Here is an 8,394-nt window from a genome sequence, read left to right as displayed (position 1 = left end):
AATGATTGAATGACTGTGACGAGCTTCCAAACTCGCGATTGGGGGCGTTAGTGACAGACGCAAAAGAATCACTGGATTCTATTCTGACATGATCGAGAACCGACAGCTAAATAGCCGTGCCGTGACAGGGTGCGTTGAACATTTTCACTGAGAGGATGGGAGGTAGCCACTGACAACGGTGAAACCCTACATACAGCTTGCCATGGAAAGGAGTAAGAAGGATTGGATGAAGACAGTAGGAAAGCAGAGAGACGGATGGGACAAAGCATCTCCATACGCTTATCTGAAATTCTCACCAATGAATTACATAAGTATCTCTATCTCTATCTTTATGTTTTATTCATACATCATCCATAACCATTTGAGTTTGCCTGACTAAGATTTACAAGGTGACCATAGCTTGCTTCATACCAACAATCTCCGTGGGATCGACCCTTACTCGCGTAAGGTTTATTACTTGGACGACCCAGTGCACTTGCTGGTTAGTTGTGCGAAGTTGTGATAAAGAGTTGAGATTGCAATTGAGCATACCATGTTAATGGCGCCATTGATGATCACAATCTCGTGCACCACTCGTCTAATTAGAATCTGAGCTTCAGTTAAAACTCTGAGATATTATTGCTTCTTGATTTCTCTTTATCCTATTTTATTTATCTAGTTGCTTGGGGACAAGAAACAATTTAAATTTGGTGTTGTGATGAGCGAATATTTTATACTCTTTTTGGGGATAATTTCATGTAGTTTTTAGTGTGTTTTAGTTAGTTTTTATTATATTTTTATTAGTTTTTTAGGCAAAATTCATATTTCTGGACTTTACTATGAGTTTTTGTGTTTTTTCTATGATTTCAGGTATTTTCTGGCTGAAATTGAAGGATCTGAGCAAAAATCTGATTCAGGCTGAAAAAGGACTACTGATGCTGTTGGATTCTGACCTCCCTGCACTCAGAATGGATTTTCTGGAGCTACAGAAGTCCAACTGGCACGCTCTCAATTGCGTTGGAAATTAGACATCCAGGGCTTTCCAGAAATATATAATAGTCCATACTTTGTTCGAAGATAAATGACATAAACTGACATTTGACGCCAATTCCATGTTCCATTCTGGCGTTAAATGCCAGAAACAGGTTACAACCTGGCGTTTAACTCCAGAAACAGTCTATGCACGTGTAAAGCTCAAGGCTCAGCCCCAGCACACACCAAGTGGGCCTCAGAAGTGGATTTCTGCACTATCTATCTCAGTTTACTCATTTTCTGTAAACCTAGGATACTAGTTTAGTATTTAAACAACTTTTAGAGATTTATTTTGTATCTCATGACATTTTTAGATCTGAACTTGGTACTCTTTGACGGCATGAGTCTCTAAACTCCATTGTTGGGGGTGAGGAGCTCTGCTGTGTCTCGATGAATTAATGCAATTATTTTTGTTTTTCATTCAAACATGCTTGTTTCTATCTAAGATATTCATTCACACTTCAATATTATGAATGTGATGATCCATGACACTCGTCACCATTCTCAACCTATGAATGCGTGTCTGACAACCACCTCTGTTCTACATTAGATTGAATAAGTATCTCTTGGATTCCTTAATCAGAATCTTCGTGGTATAAGCTAGAATCCATTGGCAACATTCTTGAGAATCCGGAAAGTTTAAACCTTGTCTATGGTATCCCGAGTAGGATTCAGGGATTGAATGACTGTGACGAGCTTCAAACTCACAAGAGTTGGGCGCAGTGACAAACGCAAAAGGATTAATGGATCCTATTCCAGCATGAGTGAGAACTGACAGATGATTAGCCGTGCGGTGACAGCACACCTGGACCATTTTCACTGAGAGGACGGATGGTAGCCATTTTCACTGAGAGGACGGATGGTAGCCATTGACCAACACATAGCTTGCCATAGGGGGAACTTTGCATGCGTGAAAAAGAAGACAGGGGGAAAGCAGAGATTTAGAAGACAAAGCACTTCCAAAAACTCCAACATATTCTCCATTACTGCATAACAAGTATTATTTAATCCATGATTTTTATTTACTACTAATCAAAACTGAAAATTATTATTATCCTGACTAAGAGTTACAAGATAACCATAGCTTGCTTTAAGCCAACAATCTCCGTGGGATTCGACCCTTACTCACGTAAGGTATTACTTGGACGACCCAGTGCACTTGCCGGTTAGTGGTACGAGTTGTGAAAAGTGTGATTTACAATTTTGTGCACCAGATTCAATGTTCTGTAATTGCAGAGTTGGATTATACTTTGTTGACTGTTGTTATTTGACTGAGAACATAATGAAACGAACTTAACTTCTATCCCCGACCCTACTAAGAACTCCCCAGTTCTTACCCCTTATCTCCACCCTTTCAGCTACAGGTGCGAAGGCTTAGTGTGGAACTACAAGAGCATAGGAGATTTTGTTTATAAGTTGAGTTGTTAGATTTTATTTTCCCCTCGTCATTTAATATTTTAGTTTTAGAGAGGAAGAAATTGTATTTGGGAATCTTTGAATGGGTCTACGTATATAATGTTATGTGAACATATATATCGTTGTGATTAAGTAAATAAAAGTAAAACCTTTCTGTTTTCTTAATTAAACTTTCGGTTTGTACCCACGAAGGCTCAATATAAAATAAACATAGTATACAATTAAAGGAATAGAGGTAAGTAGCGCTCAGACTTTTAGTGCGATCATGAGGTGATAAAAGTTAGGGTGTTACAGTCACCCCTTTTTGTCATTGTGCATACGCGGGACAGAGGCATGCATACGCGTGACCCGTATTTTGCTGAAAACTTGTGTATTTGATATTTTTATTGTTCCTCTAGTTTTTTAATCTTCTCTAATTACTATTTAAGGTTCATATCTAGTGATTAGGCTTTGAGTACTGAGGCTGGTTATGATTTTTCACTTTTTGAAACTCACTTATTCTATTTTTTAACTTAGAAATTGTTTGATGCAATGCAACTTGATTTCCTTCCGACTATATAATAGTTTTATGCATGCTTTTTTATTAGTTGTGTACCTAAATATCTTTCCAAATATTTGGGAAAAATAATTTTTGCTCTTACTTTTTTCAAACTTTATATAATCTACTTCAACCTGAGGTTGTATTAAAGAAATACCACATTTATACTTTTGTCATTCTTTTACAACATCTTTGTTGCATATCTTTTCTTTAGGAATGTAAAATAATTTTTCTTAAGTTTTTCATTTCTTATGGGTGATGCATTCGAAAGCATTTTTAATCATACTCTCGAGTTTTGTGAGCTTTGTCTTTGGTTTTAGATATTCTTCTTTTGCACACTTCATATTTCCTTGACTCAGCTTGATTTTTGTTTCCAACTACTGCATTACTTTTTCTTTTATTGTTCCTATCTGTTTTCTTTGATTCGGGAGTCATTCTTGAGGTTGCCAAATTGATTTTTCTTTCCGGCACTCTTTATTGCTTGTACATTCTTGTTCACTTGTAGTTTCAACAATTCTTTCAAACTCTAACTGATACTATTTTTGTTGCTTGTCCTTCTTTTCCAAGGCCTTGTATATTTTTTAGTAAAATTTAGAATTGCTTTAATGTCACGTGTGACCTTTAGGCATAGTAAGCAATACGTTAGTTCTTTTGGATACTGTTCGTGGACGTGGAAGGTGAAGTTTATAAGTGCACAGTATCACAGGAAGCTCTGGAACTTTAGTTTTCACGTGAAAGGGTTTTGTAGATGTTAGACTTGTGACTGGAAGCTGGTGTGCAAAGTGATTGATAAGGTTGAGAATCCTCAGACGAGTTGCTTGATGAGCGGATAATTTATACGCTTTTTGGCATTGTTTTTAGGTAGTTTTTAGTAAGATCTAGCTATTTTTAGGGATGTTTTCATTGGTTTTTATACTAAATTCACAATTCTGGACTTTACTATGAGTTTGTGTGTTTTTTTGTGATTTCAGGTATATTCTGGCTGAAATTGAGGGACCTGAGCAAAACTCTGATAAGAAGGCTAACAAAGGATTGCTGATGCTGTTGGATTCTGACCTCCCTGCACTCGAAATGGATTTTCTCGAGCTGCAGAACTCCAAATGGCGCGCTCTCAACGGCTTTGGAAAGAAGACATCCAAAGCTTTCCAGAAATAGATAGTAGTCCATACTTTATTCGAGATTAGATGACGCAAACTGGCGCTCAATGCCAGTTCCATGCTGCATTCTGGAGTCAAACGCCAGAAACACGTCATAAACCAGAGTTAAACGCCAAAAACACGTTACAACTTGGCGTTTAACTCCAAAAGAAGCCTATGCACGTGTAAAGCTCAAGCTCAGCCCAAGCACACACCAAGTGGGCCCTAAAAGTGGATTTCTGCATTAATTACTTAATTCTGTAAACCCTAGTAGCTAGTCTAGTATAAATAGGACACTTTACTATTGTATTAGACGTCTTTGGATAATCTCTGGATTGTATTTGGATCTTTTGATCACGTTTTGGAGGCTGGCCTCTCGGCCATGCCTGGACCTTCATCACTTGTGTATTTTCAACGGTGGAGTTTCTACACACATAGATTAAGGGTGTGGAGCTCTGCTATACCTTGAGTTTTAATGCAATCACTACTATTTTTTATTCAATTTAGCTTATTCTTGTTCCAAGATATCTGTTGCACTTCAACCTGAAGGATGTGATGATCCGTGACACTCATCATCATCCATCCTTATGAACGTGTGATTGACAACCACTTCCGTTCTACCTTAGACCGAGCGCATATCTCTTGGATTCCTTAATCAGAATTTTCGTGGTATAAGCTAGAATTGATAGCGGCATTCATGAGAATTCGGAAAGTCTAAACCTTGTTTGTGGTATTCCAAGTAGGATTCAGGGATTGAATGACTGTGATGAGCTTCAAACTCGCAATTGTTGGGTGTGATGACAAACGCAAAAGAATCAATGGATTCTATTCCAACATGATCGAGAACCGACAGATGATTAGCCGTGCTGTGACAAGAGCATTTGGACCTTTTTCAATGAGAGGATGGGAAGTAGCCATTGACAACAGTGATGCCCTACATACAGCTTACCATGGAAAGGAGTATGAAGGATTGAAAGTAAGAAAGTAGTATGTTGCAGAGATTCAATAGGGACAAAGCATCTCCATACACTTATCTGAATTTCCACCAATGATTTACATAAGTATTTCTATCTTTATTTTATGCTTTATTTATTATTAATTTTCGAAAATCCCATAACCATTTATTATCCACCTAACTGAGATTTACAAGATAACCATAGCTTGCTTCATACCAACAATCTCCGTGGGATCGACCCTTACTCACGTAAGGTTTATTACTTGGATGACCCAGTGCACTTGCTGGTTAGTTGTGCAAAGTTGTGAAGAAAGTGATGAGTTAGTAGACGTGCATACCAAGTTGAATGCCATTATTAGAGATCACAATTTCGTGCACCAAGTTTTTGGCACCGTTGCCAGGGATTGTTCGAGTTTGGACAACTGACGGTTCATCTTGTTGCTCAGATTAGGTAATTTTCTTTTTGTTTTATGTTCAAAAATCTTTTTCCAAAAATCTTTGAAAATTTTTTATTTTTTTCGTTTTTCTAAAAATTTTTTTCGAAAAAAATTTTTTTTCCTTTGTTTTCGAAAATTATTCTAAATTTTTAAGAATGAATTATAGTGTTTCATGGTAACACGTTGGAGCCTGGCTGGCTGTAAAGCCATATCCAAATTCTTTTGGATTGACGCCTCCACTTGTCAACATAAAAGGCATGTATATGGAGTTGGATAAAGTATCAACTATTGCATGCCTGATTTATATCCTAAAGCTGGCTGGCTATTAAGCCATGTCCAACTCTTGGATCGGAGCTTTAGGCTAACATTGAAAGATTCCTAGAATTCCTATTAAAAATTTTGAATTTCTTATTTTCTTTTTCCTATAAAATTTCGAAAAAAATCCAAAAAAATTAGAAAATATAAAATCAAAAAAATTTTGTGTTTCTTGTTTGATTCTTGAGTCAATTTTTAAGTTTGGTTTCAATCGCATATTTTAAAAATTTTTGCATTTTTTCGAAAATTCATGCATGTATTCTTCATGATCTTCAAGTTGTTCTTGGTAAGTCTTCTTGTTTGATCTTTATGTTTTCTTGTTTTGTATCTTTTGTTGTTTTTCATGTGCATTCTTGCATTCATAGTGTCTAAGAAAAAAAAATTTCTAAGTTTGGTGTCTTGCATGTTTTCTTTTCTTGAAAATTCTTTCAAAAATAAGTCTTGATGTTCATTTTGACATTCAAAGTGTTCTTGGTGTTCATCTTGACATTCATAGTGTTCTTGCATGCATAACGTGTTTTGATTCATAATTTTTATGTTGTGAGTCATTTTCATGTTTTTCTCTCTCATCATTAAAAATTCAAAATTCAAAAAAATATCTTTTCCTTATTTTGCTCATAATTTTCGAAAATTTGAGTTGACTTAGTAAAAAAAATTTTAAAACTTAGCTATTTCTTATAAGTCAAGTCAAATTTTCAATTTTAAAAATCCTATCTTTTCAAAATCTTTTTCAAAAATCAAATCTTTTTCATTTTTTTTATTTTCGAAAATTTGAAAATTTATTTTCAAAATCGTGATTTTGAAATATCTTTTCTAACTTCTTATCTTTTCAAAATTGATTTTCAACTAACTAATTGACTTTTCTTTGTTTCTTATCTTTTTTAAAACTAACTAACTACCTTTCCCTCTCTAATTTTTGAAAATTCCTCACCCTTTTTTTTATCAAAATTCTTTTTAATTAACTAATTGTTTCAAATTTTAATTTTAATTTTAAATTCTTCTCTTAATTTTCAAAAATCACTAACCCTTTTTGAAAATTAATTTTCGAAAGTTTCTCCCTCTCTCATCTTCTTTTATTTATTTATTTATTTACTAACACTTCTCTTCATCTCAAGAATTTGAACCTATCTTCACCCTTGTGTTTGGATTCTTAACTCTTTTCCTTCTTCTATTCTTTTCTTCTTCTACTAACATAAAGGAATCTCTCTACTGTGGTAAAGAGGATCCCTATTATTATTTTCTGTTCTCTTTTTTTTTCATATGAGCAGGAACAAGAAAAAATGCATTCTTGTTGAAGCTGATCCAGAACCTGAAAGGACTCTGAAGAGGAAACTAAGAGAGGCTAAAATACAACAATCCAGAGACAACCTTACTGAAATTTTCGAACAAGAAAAGGACATGGCAGCTGAACCTAACAACAATAATGCAAGGAGGATGCTTGGTGATTATACTACACCTACTTCCAAGTTGATGGAAGAAGCATCTCAATCCCTACCATTAGAGCAAACAATTTTGAGCTGAAACCTCAATTAGTTGCTCTAATGCAACAGAACTGCAAGTTCCATGGACTTCCATCAGAAGATCTCTACCAGTTTTTAACTGAGTTCTTGTAGATCTGTGAGACTGTTAAGACTAATGGAGTAGATCCTGAAGTCTACAGGCTCATGCTTTTCCCTTTTGCTGTAAGAGACAAGGCTAGAACATGGTTGGATTTACAACCTAAAGATAGCCTGGACTCCTGGGATAAGCTGGTCGCGGCCTTCTTGGCTAAGTTTTTTCCTCCTCAAAAGCTGAGCAAGCTTAGAGTGGATGTTCAGACCTTCAAACAAAAAGATGGTGAATCCCTCTATGAAGCTTGGAAAAGATACAAGAAAATGACCAAAAGGTGTCCTTCTGACATGCTTTCAGAGTGGACCATTCTTGATATATTCTATTATGGTTTATCTGAATTCTCTAAGATGTCATTAGACCATTCTGCAGGTGGATCCATTCACCTAAAGAAAACGCCTGTAAAAGCTCAAGAACTTATTGACATGGTTGCAAATAATCAATTCATGTACACTTCTGAGAGGAATTCTGTGAATAATGAGACGCCTCAGAGGAAGGGAATTCTTGAGATAGATGCTCTGAATGCCATATTGGCTCAGAACAAAATATTGACTCAGTAAGTCAACATAATTTCTCAAAGTCTGAATGGATGGCAAAATGCATCCAACAGTATTATGGAGGCACCTTCTGAAGAAGAAGCCTATGATCCTGAGAACCCTACAATGGCAGAGGTAAATTACATGGGTGAACCTTATGGAAATACCTATAATTCATCATGGAGAAATCATCCAAATTTCTCATGGAAGGATTGATGAGGGGATAATTTATACGCTTTTTGGCATTCTTTTTAGTATGTCTTTAGTATGTTTTAGTAAGTTTTTATTATATTTTTATTAGTTTTTAGTTAAAATTCACTTTTCTAGACTTTACTATGAGTTTGTGTGTTTTTCTATGATTTCAGGTATTTTCTGGCTGAAATTGAGGGACCTGAGCAAAAATCTGATTCAGAGGCTGAAAAGGACTGCAGATGCTGTTGGA

General features: G+C 35.6%; 1 non-coding gene across 1 annotated transcript; it reads right to left on the bottom strand.

Annotated features, from left to right (window-relative positions):
- Positions 1–7,604: 7,604 nt before the first annotated feature.
- On the bottom strand, positions 7,605–7,712 carry LOC127743130 (small nucleolar RNA R71). The gene has a single exon (XR_008004441.1). It is a non-coding gene; the product is annotated as a small nucleolar RNA R71 (small nucleolar RNA).
- Between the last annotated feature and the right edge of the window lie 682 nt (positions 7,713–8,394).

Source organism: Arachis duranensis, chromosome 1 (assembly GCF_000817695.3).
Source record: "Arachis duranensis cultivar V14167 chromosome 1, aradu.V14167.gnm2.J7QH, whole genome shotgun sequence".
In the NCBI taxonomy this organism is placed as follows: domain Eukaryota; kingdom Viridiplantae; phylum Streptophyta; class Magnoliopsida; order Fabales; family Fabaceae; genus Arachis; species Arachis duranensis.
The sequence above is the reverse complement of the archived record's forward strand: the minus strand, read 5'-3'. Positions and strand labels throughout refer to the sequence as shown.